The sequence below is a fragment of the Falco rusticolus genome, chromosome 16, assembly GCF_015220075.1.
Source record: "Falco rusticolus isolate bFalRus1 chromosome 16, bFalRus1.pri, whole genome shotgun sequence".
Lineage (NCBI taxonomy): Eukaryota > Metazoa > Chordata > Aves > Falconiformes > Falconidae > Falco > Falco rusticolus.
In genome coordinates, this window is record NC_051202.1 from 3,052,567 (window position 1) to 3,070,493 (window position 17,927).

A 17,927-nucleotide genomic window follows, 5' to 3' on the forward strand; every position below is an offset into this window, starting at 1 on the left:
TTTTGCGAAGTGAAAACGAACCCCCCGACCCGGGGGGGGGGACGACACGGACGACCGCATCTGGCTGCGGCAAAGGTGCTGCAACCTCCATGAGCCGAGCAGGTGGCCCCCGAAGTGTGGGTTGGCCTCATCCCCGTGGCTTGGGGGAGATGCTGGGTTTGGATCCAGCGCTGGCTCTGTGCTGGTGCTCCGCGGGTGGGTCGTGGTGGGGCAGCGAGCGCAGCCCTGCACTGCATCCGTAGGGAGGGAGCGATGGGGGCGGACAGCGGAGCTGCACGCGGAGGGGGGAAAGTCGTCGGCATTTTTTTTCATGATGATGTGCACTTTTAGCAGCTGAAAAGATTATGGTCCCTGTGCAAGCAGATGGGGACTGAGTGTCAAGGCTCAGATCCGATCTTAACCCAACATGTGTTTTTCGTGACTGTCAGCGAGAATTATGTTGGACTCAGGAGGGCTGGGAAAAGGCACGGCTATAATTTCTGCAGCTTTCCATGGTTTAGTTACAGTGCTTTGCTGTGCAGGGCTGGGATGTGTGGGAAGAGGATGAGGCTGGCGGGGGGGAGGTTAGCTGTGTCACAGCTGGAAAACAGCTCGTTCCACAGCTGTGATGAACACGAGGGGACTTGGGCTAAAACTTGCTTGTGGAGACCCATGCCGTGGGACACCCACATCCCGGGGTCCTGTGGCAGAGCCGTGCCGCACTGCAGCCCGAGCGGCCGGCAGGTACAAGAGCCCTGGCAGGGGACTGGGTACCACTGATGCTCCGTGGGATTATTGCAGGGGGATGCGATGTGTGTTAGCCCTGGGGGGGCAGCGCATCAGTGGAAGACCTCTGACAGCGATGCCACCAGCAATGCCTTAAAGCAAAATGGTGCACCTGTGGTTTAGCACGTGAGCACGAGAAGGATGGCACGGCTGTGTGAGCTGCCCGACTTTGCTGAATGCAAGGGTTTTTTTATTGAAAATACTGTCTTGAGCAAGGTGAGGTGGGTGTGCCTGGCACGGGGGCAGCTTGCCTCACCAACACTGTGCCAAGCAGAGCGTTGGCTCTTTCACTCTCTTGCTAGATGAGGTTCCTCTGGGTTGAAATTGCAAAGAAATGGAGGCAAGGCAGCCGTGCAGGTCGGATGGGAGGATTGTGACACTTGATGGGCTGTCATCAAGGTGTCCTTAAGCTGCAGGAGCTGGCAGAGACCAGAGCGTTTGTGGTTTGCTGGTGCCCTGCTGCGGTTTCCTTGAGATGTGGCTGGTTGGCCCCAGGCCTGGGCTAGCTCTGACATCTGTGTGTGCCAGGGAGGGAAAAGGCCCGTGCATTTAAGCCCCCAGTAACTCGGTAGAGGTTTTTTGATCCGTACGTATGTGGTTGTAGCTTTCCCTTCTTATTTCTATTAAGCACCAATATCTGCTTTGGCTTTGAATGTCCCCTGAGCCAAACCAGCCCAGGACTTTGCCCAGCTGGGCTCAGCCGTTAATCCATCAAGCTGAAACCTACTGCCTGCATTAGAGGAAATATTCCAGAGCACTGGGCTGGCTGCTGGGCGCTCTGCCTTCCCACCCCCACGCTGACCACTTTCTGCCTTGGAGGCTGGGATTGGAACATCTCCTATCCTTTTTTTTTTCGCATGGCTTGCAGAGGTTGGGTGTTTTCCCTCCCTGCCCACCCTGGATTCAGCACTGCTGTGGGCTGTAGCACAAGTCACGTTGGCAAAGTCCCCCTGGATGGCACTCTGTGCAGAAGGAAATCAAATGGTCCCTGCCGACCCTCGGAGCCTGCACCTTCTCAGAGTGGGTTTTTTGGGCTGATTGTTATTTGCAAGTGTAATCCCACGGGTTTTATGCAGGTGACGCTCCCCTGGGATATGCAGAGGCAGTTTGTGAAGTGTGAACTCTTTCCCTCTCCATTTTTATCTGAATCCTGCGGGAGTTTCGCGCGGGGTGGTTAAAGCGAGAAGGGAACCTGCTTTTAGAAGGTGTAATTAGAGTGAAGGAAACATCACAACTTGAAGGCTCCTGCAGAAAATAGCATTGCAAAGTTATTATTAGTGGTAATAGCTTATTTGCCATTTTTTCCCTCTTTCTGTTGCTCCCACTTGTGTTCTCCCCCCCCGCCCCCCCCCCCCCCCCCCCCTTACTTTTGTTAGGAAAGATGCGTTTTTCCCATCGGGGCTCATGTCGTCTCGTTACCAATTCACTCTTGTAGAATCTAAAGACATGAAAGGTTAATGCAATAATGAAACCCTGACCCCTCTGGTCATAGATAACGTCTTACTCTGCAGCTTTTTATTTCTTTGTAAGACAAGTTTCCATCCAAAATAATTTAGAAGGCTTAATGCTATTGTCATCTGGTGCCTTGGGGGAGGTGAGTTTCTGGACATCAGTTGCTTTGTGAGGTGGGCTCTTTCTGATGGGAAGGATGCTGCGGATTTTTAATGAGCCCAGAGCTGCACAATGGGGAGGCAGAGGGGGTAATTTAATTGTCAAGCTATTGGCAAATGCTTTGAACTGCAGGGCATTTTGGGTGCTGTTGTTTTGAGATGTACCAGGGTGGGCTGTAATGCACTGGAGAACGAATTTGGGGCAAGGGGGAGTATATTTGGCTAATCTGCAGTTATGGTGTGACATCATGGCTCTACAGGTGGCAATAATCAATGTGCATCAGCTTCTTCAGACATTTATATTGCTGCCTTTGCTGGCTTGGCAAAATGGCTCGTCACGGCAGTGGCTCCTTTCAGAAGTCGGAAATCTGGCAGTGCAGGGCAAGACAGCTGATCTCGTTTTTTCACTGCTCCTGGGCATTGGGGTCAAGAGAAAGCTTGCAGAGCTTGGAGACTACCCCAGTGCCCTGCCATCACCTCTTGCATCTGGGACCTGCTTTCTGCATCCCCCTGGAGACTCTGGCTGTGCCACCCCTTACCTCCCCTGCCTCATTGTCACGTGGGCAGCCTGGCTTTGGTGGTGGCTTTAAATCCAGTCTAAAGTTAAGAAACAGAAATTGCAGAGGGTAAAAAGACTTTTCCATCCTTTCCTAGCGGGGAGCCTCTGCTGTGGGAGCACACTTTTCCTGCTGCCACCACGGCCTGTGACATGGCCATCAGCTTTCTCTAGTGGGGGATGCTGGACTGGTGGAGTGCTGCTGATCCCTACAACTAAGCCCAAGAATAAGTACCTGGAGCACATTAGTTCTGCTTTAGTGTCATTTCAATATGAGCGAGAGGGACTTAAGGGGATTTTCTGTGCTCTTCCAAAAGTAGGGATAGTAGTGGGTAAGGTACTGCAGCCAACCGTCCTCCATCAGTCAAAGATGCTCAAGAAGAGGCCCCAGCAGGATGGGGAGCCTGCACCGGTGGGCGTCAGCTCAAAACCATTGCCTGGTCTTCCTCTGCTTGAGGCTGGGGCTCTAGTTTCCCTGTCAGAGGTTAATTCCTCCATCCCCTGGCTCCTGGGACAGGGAGAAAGCTGGCGCTGGCCTTTTAGAGGATGCTTTGTTTCTGCTGGGGAGGAGCAGCCCTTGCTCTGGTTCCCAAATGACGTGGGGAGGGAACATGGTGGGAGAACAGGCACACACAGCTTTTGCTCCGTGCAAATGCCCACGGCACAAGGTTTTGGAACAATTTGCTTTGGGGACTGTGGGTTTTGGGGCTGCTGGCTCCGGCGGCTGCCTTCCAGCATGCCCCAAAGTGGTGAAGCTTGCTTTGGGTTTTCCAGCAGCTTCTCTTTGACAGCATCTCCTTTGTGCATTCACTAGTTGCAGGCAGCCAGGTGGAGGAGCTTTTGCTGGTGCAAATCCCTGTGAAAAACTGCAAAAGGAGAAATGTTTTGAAGGATACCAACGGGAGCTAGGTGCCTTAACTGGTGCCTTTGAAAATCTTCCCCAAAGGCTTGAATATTTGGTTATGGCAAATTTTGAGCTGCATAAACAGCTGTGTTCGTATTTTACACTTGAATATGCAATTTGAAGTTTGCACTCTGGTTAGAAACCAAAGTCGCTGGGCAAGGAGCAGGGAAGGAGGCTGCTGGGGCACTGTGATGAACCCCGACACGTTCCTGGGGGGAGCAGGAGGATCCTTTTGCTGCAGCCAGGTAGAAGAAAACTTGTGATTATTTTTTTTTCTGTAACATCCTTTATGACCCTGTGGTCAGCCTGGGCTTTGCAGCCTTGTCCTTTTTCCCTCCCAGCTTAGGCAAAGCTGGATATTAGCTCCCATTCCTTCTTACCTTCTGGGTTGAGCGTTCCCTGAGATGCTCTCGCCTGCTGGCATGTGCAGGATGGGGAATGATCTCAGCTGTCATGCTTCTCCTTTTTGTTTAAACTTAAAAATAATAACAGCTTTGCTGCAAATCTCCTTGCCTCCTAGTCATCTCTCCCTTTCCCTAATGAAGGCATGGTACTTATAATTACCAATGCGGCAACAGCACATACAGAGGTGGCTTTGACACTTGCTGCTCAGTGGGTGGGTTTTTCCACGGAACTCCTCTTTGTTTCATGCTTAGAGGAAAGAAACACTGTTTCTCAAAAGCTCTGGACTGTATTATCACCCTCTAAGGGTGACCAAGCAAGGTGGCTTGCTAGGTCCAGAAAGGCAGGAATGGCAGGGGATGCATCACCCTTGTGAACTGATGATAGCACGAGCCCAGGTAGCGTGGGGTCCGGTTGAGTGGGATGTTGGAGCTGGTGGGCTCTCCCTCCAGTCCTGGCTTACACTCGGAGGATGTGGGGTGACGGAGGGCAGTGGTTTGAGGCACTGGTTTGAGTTGGTGGAGGTGGTGGGCTTTCCCTGGCAGGGCCAGGGAAGAGTGTTTTGCAGAGGAGGTGTCCCTTCAAGACCACCTGAAGCAGGGGGTGGGTGCACGGTCGCAGTAAGTAGGGGGTGTGGTTTCAGGGGATTTCTGGAAAGGGGACTTAGTGCTTCTCACTGATCTCCTGTCCTGGATCTGTCTCCATGGGCTGAATTTCCTAGATGGACACATCAGCCTAAAGCACTGAGGCTCAGCTAGCTGCAGAGAGCCATTGGTGCCTCAGCATCGTGAGCAGCCTCCTCCTCGGAGCCGTTCTGGGGAAGCTGGACCTGTTGCCTGTGCGGCAGAATCATGTGCACGCAGAACACATGTGAGATGAGGCAAGGAAGGGGGAAAAAGAAGAGTTATTTTTAGATTTACTTTTCTGTGAATTCAGCGCTAGTTGAAAAGTGCTGGATTGACAGCTCTGGAGACTGAAGTGGGCTGCAAACCGCAGGGAAGGGGCAGCCCAGCAAAACTCCCTGCAAGCTCCGTGCTTCAGGATGGGATGCAGGGACTGGACCTCATCAGCTTCAGACTGTCTGGACAGCAAAATGATGGGAGGGGGTCTGCTGTGTTGAGCAGAGCTGGTGCACCAGTGGGGTTTTATGCAGAGGATACAGGCTTCCCAAGGGGCAGCTGGCTTTACCTGTGCTTGATGTGACTTCATCCTTCATGGCTCACCCCATGATGAGCTTCTCGCAGTTCCTCCGCCACGTGAGGACCAGCTGAATCTGCAGCAGGAGGGCTTGGGCTTCCTTCTGGTACAGCAGGACTGTTGCCATTTCCACTAAGCAAATTGCCCAGGCATGTTTCTTCCCATGCTCCCCGCAGAGCTTGGAAGAAGAGGTCTTCACCACTGCCCTCAGAGCAGCTCCAGACTGGTGAGACTTGGGGGGAGCCAGGATGCTCATGCCCCACGCCGTGCTCTCTGAGCAGCGTTCCCCTGCTGTCCCCCTGCCAGCCCATCGCCTCCTCTCACTCAACTGTTTACTTCTGGCTTTTGTTTCCTGGACTTGTTGCTATGCATGCGGCATGTGGAAGGAGCTCCAGCGAATATAGGCCACACTTTGATTGTTCAGCAAGCTGGAAAATGATGATTATAATTTTTGACAGAAGGGAAGGAGGGGGAAGGAGATCTCTGTGCTTTCAAATCTGCTCTGTCATAAGCAGGATCTTGCAAGGGCCTTCTGATGACTTCTTCCGCCCCAAAGGAAATGGCGTTTGCATAGCAAGAGGGGTTAGAGGAAAAATTTCTTGCTTTACAAGGACAAACCAACGCTTCTTTCACCAAGCTTTCCACCTTGTGCGGCAATCCTGTCACAGTGCATAAGCGAAATCTGTTTGGTGTTGGCCACCGATTGCATGGGAAGCATCCAAGAGAAACCTGGATGCTGCTAAAGGAACCTCCATCCCTGTTAGAGCAGCGCACGGGGCACGTCCTTCATGGTGCAGCGCTGCCTGCAGCAGCAGCCCTAGGGGACATGCGTGTTCAGTCCCTTAAAGCCAGCTTGCACAGAGCATCCTGGAACTGGAAACGAAGCCTGAAAGACCCCATAGACTTAGCCCAAACAGGCAGCTACATCTGGGGTCACGTCACGAGTGGACCTGTCTCTGCACATTTGTGCACGGCGGCAGAGCCCACGGAGACCTTCACTGCTGCTGCTCTGCCCCTTCCCGGCTCGGCAGCCCAGGTGATCGCCACTGACCTCAGCTGCACGGTCCCTGCTGGGTTTGCCTGTTTATTTATTTTATTTAATAGCGTTGGCTAATTTCCACCTTTTTTTTTTGTTTGTTTATTTTAATGCAGTCGCTTATAATGAGGCTAATGACATTTCGTCTCCGTGGCGGTGCATTTTAATTTGGTCACTGAAATGTCAGCGCGAGGCAGCAGCCTCCTATCTACCCGCCACAAAAGGCACCACAGACAAAGGGCCTCTGTCCCCGGCTGTCCCTTGCCCTCCTTATCTCCTGCCTCCCAGGGACGGGCCAAGACATTTGGCAAAGCCACCCTCCTGCCGTCCCCTCCTTTGCTGGCACCAGGGGAGCAGGCTTGGCCGCTAAACGCTGCGAGGATGAAAGGCGAGGACTGCCGGAAACACAACCTTTTGAGACGAGCCAGCACGACATAATTAATCAGATGTCAAAAACTCTAAGCAAAGTTAGCTTTGATCGGCAGGGAAATCTGTCAGATAGGTCGTTCTGATGCCTGAGGTGCTTTTCTGTCTCTCTGCCCATCCGTCTACCTTGTCACCTCTCCTTTCCAGGGCTGGGGTGGCAGCCTCCTGTAGCCGGGTGGGACCTTCCAGCTTGCAAAGCGTGGACCAGCATCTCCTGGCCCTCACTGGGAGCTGATGGCAGGGCTGGTGCTGTGGGATGGAGCAGCACGGGTGGGTGCACCTGAGCCCCTTTGCTGAAATGCCACGGGCGCTACAGGGCTGGGAATGGGACAATGAGGAGGGGGCTGGGGTAGGAGGTCCATGAGCCAACAGAGACATTTGCAGAGGTCAAGATGGTCAGGTACTGCAGTGTGAAATTGGAGAGGGATCTGGTGCAAAGTCGGGGTGTCAGGAGCAGTCTAAACCCCAAGGGAGGCAATGCGGAGGTTGCAGGTGGCTGCACTGGAGAGGTGGCAACTTCTCTGCATTGTGTTGTACTTGAGTCCTCTCAAGATGTTGAACCTTAGAAGCCCAAACCGTTTTGCTTAAGAATGAGTCCTTTTTTCTGCAATCTGGGTCCAAATGCTGCTGAATTTGATCTATTCTCCTTTGATCTGTTCCTCCCTCTCCATTCTATGTACCAGGAAGGGATGAAGATTAAAGTTTGCAGCTTCTGAGCAAACTGGGTTGCTCATCACTGCATGATACCCAATTACCTGCTGATACTTCAGGAGTGAGAAGGTATTGATCCTGCTTGGATTTGAACTTCTTGAACCAAAGACTCTGGATATTTCAAATCTGCTGCTTTAGGACATGCCATTTCATTCGGGAATCAAAGCGTGATGCCGGCTGTGTTTCTGTGCTCCGTGGTCCTCGGGGCTGATGGGAGGCTGGGTCTGTTGTTCCTGCCACATGGGAAATGACCAATAAATGATAAATAGTAGCATCTCTGCTCTCCAGGGTACAGGAGGGGTGTGGATGTAATGACTTCTGTGATGTACATGAGGAATATCTCCATTTAACTGAAAATGAGTCCCCAGAAGCTGATTTTCTCCCCATGTGTGGGCGGTTTTCTGTGCCCTCTCTGCACACCATCTCTTTGTGAGTGCTGCAGAAGTGCCTTTGGCATCCCCCGTGCCTGCCTTCCTCATGTCTTCTGCTGCCTGTCCTGTTCCGAACTAGAAAGAGCCTGTCAATTCAAAATAAAACCAACAATTCTTCCAAAATTATCCAGTGAGATGAGGCCTGAGGGACTGGGTTGAGACATTTATTATTGAGACTCGGTGGTATCAGGTCTCACTCTTGCGTAGTGGTTGTTTCCAGTAGATTTTAAAACACTTCACAGAGAAGAGAAATTTCATTGTCCCTGTTTTTGTAGACAGGGAAGTCAAGCAATAAAGAGGGAAAATGACTTGCCCGAGGCATGTGCAGAGACATGTGTTAAAAGACGTGTCCTCGCTGTAGCTCCAAATCTGAAGTGGAGGTTTCTGCACATTTTTTCCTTGTGAAACAGTGAGTTTTGGCTTCCTCCTTTGAGAAACACAGGAGAAATACTGTGAGATCAAGACATCGGGTCCTAAAATCCCTGTGCTGGGCTGACACAGAGCTGGAGCATCACGAGGCTCTTGGCCTTGCTCTTATGTGACTGTCAGAAGGACTGATGCCCTGGTTTGTGTCACCGGCAGGAGAGGCTGTGCCACACTTCAGGTAGCGATGTTTGGAGGTAGGAAAATGCAAATTCATGGTTAGCAAGAGACTTAGTCTGCCTTTGTGAGTTGAGGAGCACCCTCTGCTCCTCTCGAAGTTGGCGGGAGGGCAGCACGTGCTTGATCCCCCCGGCCCTTTCGCTTCTTATCTCTGCCTGGCTTCCCCCAAAGTCTCATCTCAGAGCTGGAACCGGGAGATGAAGAGAAGAAATTCCCAAGCAAGCTCTTCACTCAACCCTTGGGCTCCAAATGGAAACGCTCTTTGCGATGTAATGGAGACCGTGCCCTTGTCCTGGTGATGCTGCCCTGCATCTGCTCCGTGCGCTGCAGCATCCGCTGGCCGCTCCGAGGCTGATTCGATGCCTCTGCCAGCCTTTCCGTATCCTCAGGATACTTTATCTTTATAAAGTAGCAATAAGCGGACAGTATAATATATTTCACTTTTAATAAGGTGTTGCCAGTTGCACACACTCCACAGAGCAATTAGTGTCAAAAGCAGCTAAGCAATGGCGGGGAGCTGTAATTCGACTGTTTACTGGGTTAGAGGATTTATGGGCAGGCGTTGGGGGGAGCCGCGGCCGCAGCTTGGCTGGAGATGTGAAAGGTTCTGTGCGCTGGCTTCAAAACCATGTGCCTCCGAGATGCTGAGAGTCCTGCCAAGTCGTAGCAATTCTTGAGAGAAGCCTGAACTAGCCACTACTTTGTTTTGGTGGCCCCTCAGCTCTGAGGCTTGGGAGGGAGCCTTGGAAAAGGGGATGCTGAGCCTGCTCAGATGAGGCAGCCAGCTGGGTGGTTGCCCAGATTTCGGATGGGGAGGACCTGTTTGCTTTTTGTGCGTTGGCCTGGAAAGCAGAGCTTTGCAGCGCGAGGTTCTCATCAGGGAAGGGTTACATCCTGATCAAAGGGAGACCCTGGGCTTGGGCGGTCCATGGACCTTGGGCTGATGGAGGTGGTCTGACCAGCCAAGCAGAGACAGGATTGGAGAGGGGAGTTTTCATGCCTGGGGAAGGCTTTTCTGCGTCGTTCCAGTCCTTGAAATACCTGGAAGTATCCAGACATGATGGGGACCATACCCAGTGGTGCTGCTTTGCATGAGAGTAACCCCATTTTCTGTCCTAGGCATCTAGGACTACTTGCTTTAGTTTTAATTTTTTTTTTATTTATTTTTTTTATTTTTTTTTTTAGCATTGGGGCATGTCGTGCAAAGAGCTTCAGTGAGCTCGGCCCAGAGGGGTGCTTGTCTCTGCCTCCTTCCCATGAACTGAACATCCCTGCTTTTGTCTGGGGACTCTCTGATCATCACAGGTTGTACTGTGCAGCAGGAAGGCAGTTTTTATAAAGACTGTCCGTGTGTTGATCTCTCCACCGAGGCAGTCAGCTAAATGATCCTGCCAGAGCCCTCCTACCCAGATCTAACCGGGCTCATGCTGGTGCTCAGGGCATGGGTTTCCAGAGGCCTGGCCCAGCAGTCCTGGGCTGGCAATAGCTTTGTGGGTGGACAAAAAGCAGTGTTATTCTGAAGAGGTGGTGTGGATGGAGGTGCCGCTGTGCCTAATGGTAGCGATCGGGCTGCAGATGCTGCAGATTCAAGCCGGCCCGGATCTGCCGCGGGGAAGCAAACTCAGTTTGTGTCAGATCTGTCGGATCTGATTTCGGGGGTTTGAAATCAGCCCGTTGGGGAATGCATGTGAAAGTGCTGGTGTGCAGCCGCTAACGAGTGAGGCGTGATGCCAGGGATGCAGTGGATGGGTTTTGCATCCCTGGGTTCCAGGTGCCTTTGGCTCTGCGCACCTGAACCTGCACCTCTTGGGGTATCCAGCATCCCAGCTCCTGGGGCAGCCCCTCTTCCCAGGCGGAGCCCTTTGCCTTCCCCCACAGAGGGAACAGCCAAAGCATTTGGTTTCTGGAGTGAGCACAGGCAATACTGAGCCCGTGCCCATCTGCTCCCCCTTTCCCACCCCCTGTTTCTCAGTTCAATAAAGTCCCAGTCTCTTGGGTTTGTTCTCCGAATTGAAAGCCTTCCATTTTCACACCTCTGTAATTGGTGCTATCTGTTGAGAGAAACTCTGCAACTCCAGCCAGCCAAGGTCAGGAGGAGCTGAATTGAATTAAAAGGAGCAGAAATTGGTTCGAGGTGGGCAGAGGGCCGCAGGGAGAACTATGCAATTTCTCTCCTCAGGGCTCCTGATGAGCAGAGCGAGCAGCAGCTTCCCATCTCAGCCCGCGGGGGGCTGACATTGGCCCACCCACACCTTAATCTGCACACCGAGGTGGGCACCTCTCAATTGAAAACAAGCAAATGAAACCCAGCATCTCCTCCTTTTATCTGGTCAGCGGGACAGGGCTCTGCTCCTCTGGTTCCTTGGCTAGGATGCTGACAACTGTCACTGAAATGACCTTGCGGTGATTAAATACAGCAAGAAACGATGTTTTTAATAAAAAACTAGAGCTGTGATACAAGCTGATGGCTAGGAGATTTAAGATGCTGTGCGTTAATCTTACCTGTAAGTCAAACCCAAGTGGAAAACCCCTAGTGCTGTCGGACTGAGTTAAGGGTGAGCATCCTGGTGTTTGCATCACAGGTCCCCAGCTCAGTCTCTGCTGACTTAAGTTGGTGTAAAACCGGAGCAACTTCAGCCAAAGCTGGTGGGATACAGCCCTGTGGTAGAGATGTGGCTGCAGAGTATGCTGGGAAGTGCCATGGTGTGGAGCTGTCTTAGGGGAGCACATGTGACGCTTATAGCTCTTATAGCTATATCTTATATCTTGGAAATTTTCCGCATCTTCCTCCACGCCCTTCCCCCCCCCCGACCCGGAAAAATATCTGTTTCTTCACTCACACAATGTATGAGCACTCTTTGTTTGGCTCTGGAAAGTTTGCTTGTCTGGAGGATGCTGTTTGTAGGAGCAGGAGGAGACTCATCCCAGGAAGGGAGTGCTGTGACCTCCAGTCCCTTATCCCTCAACCCACACAGAGCCTTTCTTCCCCAGGCCAGGCTGGGCTGGCTTTCTCTTTTGGAGCTCCTCTACTGGGTGTATAATTAGTGTTTGTAAGGGATTTGGCCCCAGGTCTTCCCCAGCCCAGCTAAATGTCCTTGGCTCTTCAGAAATAGAGCCGCTCTCGCTTTGGTGCTGGCTTGGTGAGTATTCAGAGTAGAGTGGCTCCAACAGGGTAGTGCAGAAAGGGGGAGACGTTTCAAATGGTGAAATTTCAAGCAACAAGGGAACAATTTTCCACCCACTTCTGAGCTGGAGCAAAGCCCTTCCAGCCTCTCTTTCTCTCGCTCCCCAGCTGGGCTGGCACGGGGGTTATACCATTTATTAGAAGCAGCAAGAAGGCACGTGGCCAAGGTAGCCTTGGAGGATGCCAAGCTCAGTACCTCGGCTGCCCAGCTGTTTGGAGGGTGTGCTTGGAGGATGTCCCCAGCCCCATTTTTCCCCCTAAGGGACTCGGTGCTCGTGGCCTCGCTGTCCCTTGCTTCCATCTTCGGGCAGAAGAGGAGCCACTGGCACGGCTGCAGCCGGCACAATGCCCTGCGACCGCCCCGGGCCCCAGCTCTTGCCTCTCTGGTAATTTATACAAGAGCAAGCTGATGTTCCCTTTTAAATTGACAAAGGCAGAGAATGGAGCCCAGGAAGCCCTCTGACCCCAGAGCCCTGGTCCATGAAAATTACAGCGCGTTTCCTCTTGATGTACTTGCAGTGGGGAGATGCTGGTTAATTTGCCAGGACTCAGAGGTGACCTGGGTTTAATAAAGAGGATTAATGGATTTGAGCTAAAGGTCTCGGCTGTTTTGAGCTGATAGCCTTCTCCTTCGAAGACACTACGGCAAGGCACGGCTCAGCCTCTTGCAGGGAGAGGCGGAGGCGGTTTGCTTAAAGGCGCGTGCTGCTGCGCCGGCAGGTGATTTCCTTGGGGGTGAGTTAGCCCCGACCCCATCTCCCCAGGCACAGGCAGTGCTGCTGTGAGGCTGCCAACGTGCCCCATCTCCTGCCTGGCATTGCTGACCCTGGAGGTGGCAGTGGAGCAGGGAGGCTGGTGCTGCCCTGGGATGTCCCCTTCCCACCTCCCGGAGACGTGTGCCGTCTCTTGCGGGGGACACGACAGGGTGGCTGAAGGCAAAGGGTATGGCAGCAGTACGCAGACCTTGTGCTCAGCCTTTTGCTCCAGTTGGAGGGTTTGGTGCTGAACTGGGGCTCAGACCATTGTTCCTGCAGCTAGCCCCGTGCCTGGCTGGTTTGGGTTAGGCGATGGCAGCAGCGCTGTCTGGCCAGCGCGTCCCTACGGCAGTGCTGGTTTTACTGAGACAGGTTTGTGTTTTGTGTCAAGTCCGGCACTGCTTCCCACAGTGATTTACACTCTTCCCTGACCCCTCGGGGAGGAGAGGCAGGGTTTTAGGGATGGGGGATGGCAGGAGACAGGCAGCAGGGAGCCCGGGAGCAGCAGAGGAGATGGTTTGGCCCAGGGGCTGGATGTCTGTGCGTTGTCACAGCGGGGTGTAGGGGTCTGGGTAGGATGGAGAGGGACTTTCTTGCCTGGGGAGGGAGAGAGAGGAGAATGCACATTTAAGGTGCGGTGTGGGGGACAGGTAGGAGCTGCACAAGTGCAGTTTGTCTCAGCAGATTCATGCTGCCCTCCCTGCAGGCAAGCTCCAACGTGCTGTTCTCCTAAGGGTTAAAGACGACCCAGGGAGAATGATCCCAGGGCTGTCAACACCTGTAGCAGGCAGGAGTGACAGGCCACCAGTGGCCATGATGGGGAAAAGGCTGGGGTGAGCCACTGCCATTCCCCCAGCTCTGCCTTCTCTCTTAATGTTCCTAGCGCTCAGAGAGCAATGAATTCCCCGTAGCATCCCGCTCCCTGGCCCTGGAGGCTCTGGCAATATTCCCGTAATAAGTGGAGTACTTTGGACAGGAGCAGCGAGGGACTGGGCCACTTTCCCTGCCGGGAAAATGCATGCACGATCAATGCAATCAACTTACCCTTCAGGTCCTTTTTGGGTTGGATGGAAGAGATGCTCTGACTGAAACCCATTTATTGAGTAGAGAAGGTGCAATGAAATTGCAAGCTGTAGCTTTTACCAGCTCTGGCTTCTGCCTTGTCTTTCTCTTATCCAACAGCATGCCTAGTATTATGAAGCATTATTCTCTTAAAACCCCATTTCTCCTCTTTTCAGAGGGGTAAATAAGCACCCAGCAATTCATCCTTTGCCAACCACTGGTAGAAGTGTTCAACAAGAGATCCTGGCATGGAGCTGGGTCACCTCTAAACTATTATTTGTCTCTCTAGAGCCGGACACTGACCTCTTTACCCTGGTGCTCATCAGGGAAATCCAGACAAACTATTGCCTTGCAGAGTTGAGCGTGAGGTCAGAGCCGAAGCTGTTTGCACTCTCCTCTCAACGAATCCCACAGCTCTTTAGGACAGGGAGTGAAGGTATTAAATGTATTGTGGAGAAATTAAGTACGGGAACCTGAACGAATGATTCAGCAAATGTACTTGAATGTGATGCTCTGTTATGATGGATCCTGATGTGCTGCTGGATCACAGCTCCCAGTGGAAGCCCTGGAGGGAGTTTGTAGGGGTGTGCATGGCTGCACAGACCCCAAGAATCATTAGGAATGAAGCCAGATTTTGTCCATCTGAGCACGTGTTTTGGTCACTTCAGGCTGATGCTGGCTATTTTTTTGTCTGAAAACTGTATGACTCATGGGACATTTTCTCCTTTATAAACAGGCCTGTTTTCAAGGCACTGCTGAAATGAAAAAAGAGGAAAGAAAAAAAAGAAATTGCGAGTTTGCTGTCATTTAATCTCTGGCTCTGCTCCTACTAACCAGCCACCACAGAGCTCAGTGCAATAGCCTGTCTGGCAAATAATCTGTAATGCTCACAAGTGGCCAGGGCTTGGGTTTTGTCTCCCATCTGCTTCCTCCAGCAGCCTAGCAGAAAGCAGCATCACCCTCCATACCATCCTCTTCCTCACATGGAGTGAGGGCGGGCTCTTGGCAGGGCTGCGTCCCTGCTGACCGTGATGAAGGTTTTCTGATGTGGCATTAGAGATCTGGCTAATGGCCTTGTGCTGGGTTCATTTACCCGGGGGGCTGGGGACCGAATTTAGCTGTGCAGTGGTGGGAGGGAAATGTCTATTTTGGTCAGTGACGGGGACTTGTCCAGCATGCAAAGAGGAGCACTTTGGCTCCGCAGCCGCTTCCCGAGGCCGCTTCCCAGGAACACCCTGGCTTTGGATGCAAAACGCCACTTTGCAGTCAGGTCAGGTGCTTTGCCTGGAGCTGAGCCCTGCACCGAGCTCACCCCGCCGCGACCTGGGGGTGCCGCAGCAAGGACCCCCCCTGCGCAGCGAGGTCTCGCAAATGAGTCAGGCTGCATCAGGGCTGTTGCCTTCATGCATTCAGCCTGCATTGCCTCCCCTCTGCTCCTGCCTGGAATTTATACCTGAGATTGTCACGGATTACCGAGCCTGGCGGTGGAGGGATGCAGTTTGTGGGATGGAGCTGGGCAGAGCATCCCCAGCTCTGGCGCTCGTCTGGGTTTTGCCTGGGAAGTGAGCGGAGCAGCTCCGTGGTCCAACCCTCCAGCGCGGCTTTTCCCAGGATAGCTCTCATCCCGGGCACCAGGCCTAGCGCGAAATTGCTGTTCACCCCTGCAGCAGGAGATTTAATTATCATTAGCTTAGCTTGCATAGCTCCACGTGGTGTCGTGCAGCTGCAAGTTTATCTGGGCCTTTTAAAAATCCAGCTGCAATATATTAATTTTTTTTTTCTTCTCCCTTTCCTTGTGTTTTTGTTCTTTGCCTTTTACAAAAGCTTTGCTATCTGATAATGTTTTGGGCCACTTTGACGGCCAGTGACCACCGTGCATACTTGGAGGGGGAGGAAGATGTGTATTTCAAGGAGACTTGCAGCCAGGCAGCAATAGCAACCCATGGGCATCTTGACAAATGTGCGAGTCCCCTTCCCGGGGCTTGGGCAATTTTTGCAGTATTTTATGTTTATTTTATAGCCTATCAATTACACTGGGGAAAGAAAAGTCAGAAGTGTTCAAAGATAGCCTTTTTCTTGCAGGCAGGTTGTGAGGAGGAGTCAGGGTCGTGGTGGGTGTGGGAGGAAGGGGAGACATCCCCGGGGAATTTCCCTCTTCTGGTTGGAAAAGCCAAACACCCCAAATTTCCCACATTTTCCATTTTTTTTTTTTCAAGGCCCTGGCAGCCCACGTGATGGGCTGGCAAATAAACAGCCCAATCTCTCCACAAAACCGCTGCCTTTTAGCAGAAGTTTTAGCATTGAGCAGTTTCCGCAAAATTTTCTTTTTTAGCCGCAAATTGTTTGTTCCCACTGCAAAACTACTTTTACTGGGAAATCCTAGGCAAGTCTTCATCCTTTGGGCCGAATCCCTGGTGCGGTGATGTTTTCCCATGGCTTTTCCCATCCATTCCCCACCTGCCCCACCCAGCCCTCAAAGCAACTTTCTCCCCATTGCCAATAAAGGCAAACAAAAATTAAATCTATAATTATCATTACTAATTCCACTTAATTAGTCACAAGCCAGCAGCCAAATTGGCTTTCTCATAATTATCAGATAAGCAGTAAGCACATCTCATAGATTATAATTAACACTGCTTAATTAAAATCTAATATACATACACCCTTTCCTCAACATATGCCTAATTGGGTTCACAAACAGAATGGGTGTGAAGCCCCCATCCCCATCACTCCCCAAAAGGTTCGTTTGATGCCATTTTGCGTTGTTAACGGCACGTGGGATGCTCTTCTTCGTTTGCTTTAAAACACCTTGGCTGGAAGGAAGGCGTCTCCCTGATGCATGATGAACTCGCACAAGATACTCTCCCAACTTAACTATTTTTTATTATTATTGTTATTGCTCCAGCTGTGACCTCGCCATAATCCCTCGTCTATGCTGGGCTCTGCAATAATAAAGCAGCTTGAATAAATTACACTTTCAAAGGCGAAGGCCGGATTTTGGCGCTGAGCTCTGGAAATTGATGTCTTTCTTATTTCCTTCTTATTTTCCTGAGTAGGGTTGGGAGAGGCTCCGAGGCTGTAGTCAAGCTTTTTGCATAAAGGGAAACTTACCCCTTTGCTCACACCCTCCCTGGCCTGTACGGGATGCTCCTGCTGGCCCCTTGCCCCTGGGTGTTGCCACAGGAATGGTGGCCATGTACAAGGAGGACCTTGGTCCGTGCCAGCGCTTGGTTGAAGGGTTGATGCTCACATGCTCACATGTGACGGACTGCACGCCGGGGGGCTTTCCCCCCTGCTTTCCCTGCATTTGGTGGGGGGGCTGCAAAAATGCCCATGGGTGGGGAAGCAGGGTCTGAGCCAGCTCTGCTGTCCTCGGGGAGCCACTGCCTGCCTGGGCATCACCAGGGGCCACCGAAGCTTCCGTGTCCCCTCGCAGGTGGCCTGAAGAGGTGACTTGTGAGCGGGGTGCCGCCTGCCAGTGCTGACGCTGCCATTGCCTGACCTTGGGGCAATAATTACATCTTGTTCCCAGGTAGCTGCACCTCCCGTTTGCAGAACAGCTCTCGCCTATATGGCTGCCTGAGAAAAGCGGAAACTACTGATAGTGCTGATTATTAATTAGATCATTTGCCTGCCAGTTTTTGCTGAGCTAATATCTGACTGGAGGGTTGATTCACTGTGGGAGATTTGCAAAATGTGATTTCCGTCTGAGAGATGCTGAGCTGAGCTCCTTGCAGTCAGGATGGAGGGGGGCTCCATCTCCAGGACTTAGTCTCCAGTCCTGGAGACCCCTCCTCTATGCAGGGCAAGAGATGGGGCATTGCTACCAGAAGCACCAGTTTTTGGTGCTGTGGGGCTTCCAGATCCAGAGCATTGTGGCTGTGGGTGATGCAAGGGCATCCCACCGCTCCGTGATGAGCTAGTCTCGAAAGGCCTTTAATGCGGCGGCTGCAGAAAGTAAAGGCTTGGCACGTGTTCTGGTGTCGGGGGAGGATTTGCGGATTAGAGACGTGTAATTGTATGTAGTGCATGACAAAACAAAATAAGTGGCAAAAAGAACTCAGTCGTATTAAGAATTCAAAGCAAGCGTTAAGCTTTTTTACATTAAGAAAAAAAACACCCAAACGCCAGAAAAATGTGCAAGGCAAAATCCCCTTTCCTCTTGGCAGCCTTTGCTCTGCGTGCTCCCCCTCAGCTCTTGGCCGCTGTGAGGTGCAGCCTGGGTGGGGGATGGTGAATGGGGGGTGCTCACCATCCATGGGAGAGAGAGGGGCCAACCACTTCT

At 52.1% G+C, this 17,927-nt stretch overlaps 1 protein-coding gene across 3 annotated transcripts in view; it reads left to right on the forward strand.

Moving 5' to 3' along the window:
• Nucleotides 1-17,927, forward strand: part of OPCML (opioid binding protein/cell adhesion molecule like) — a 311,115-nt gene that overhangs the window by 6,566 nt on the left and 286,622 nt on the right. The window lies entirely within an intron of this gene.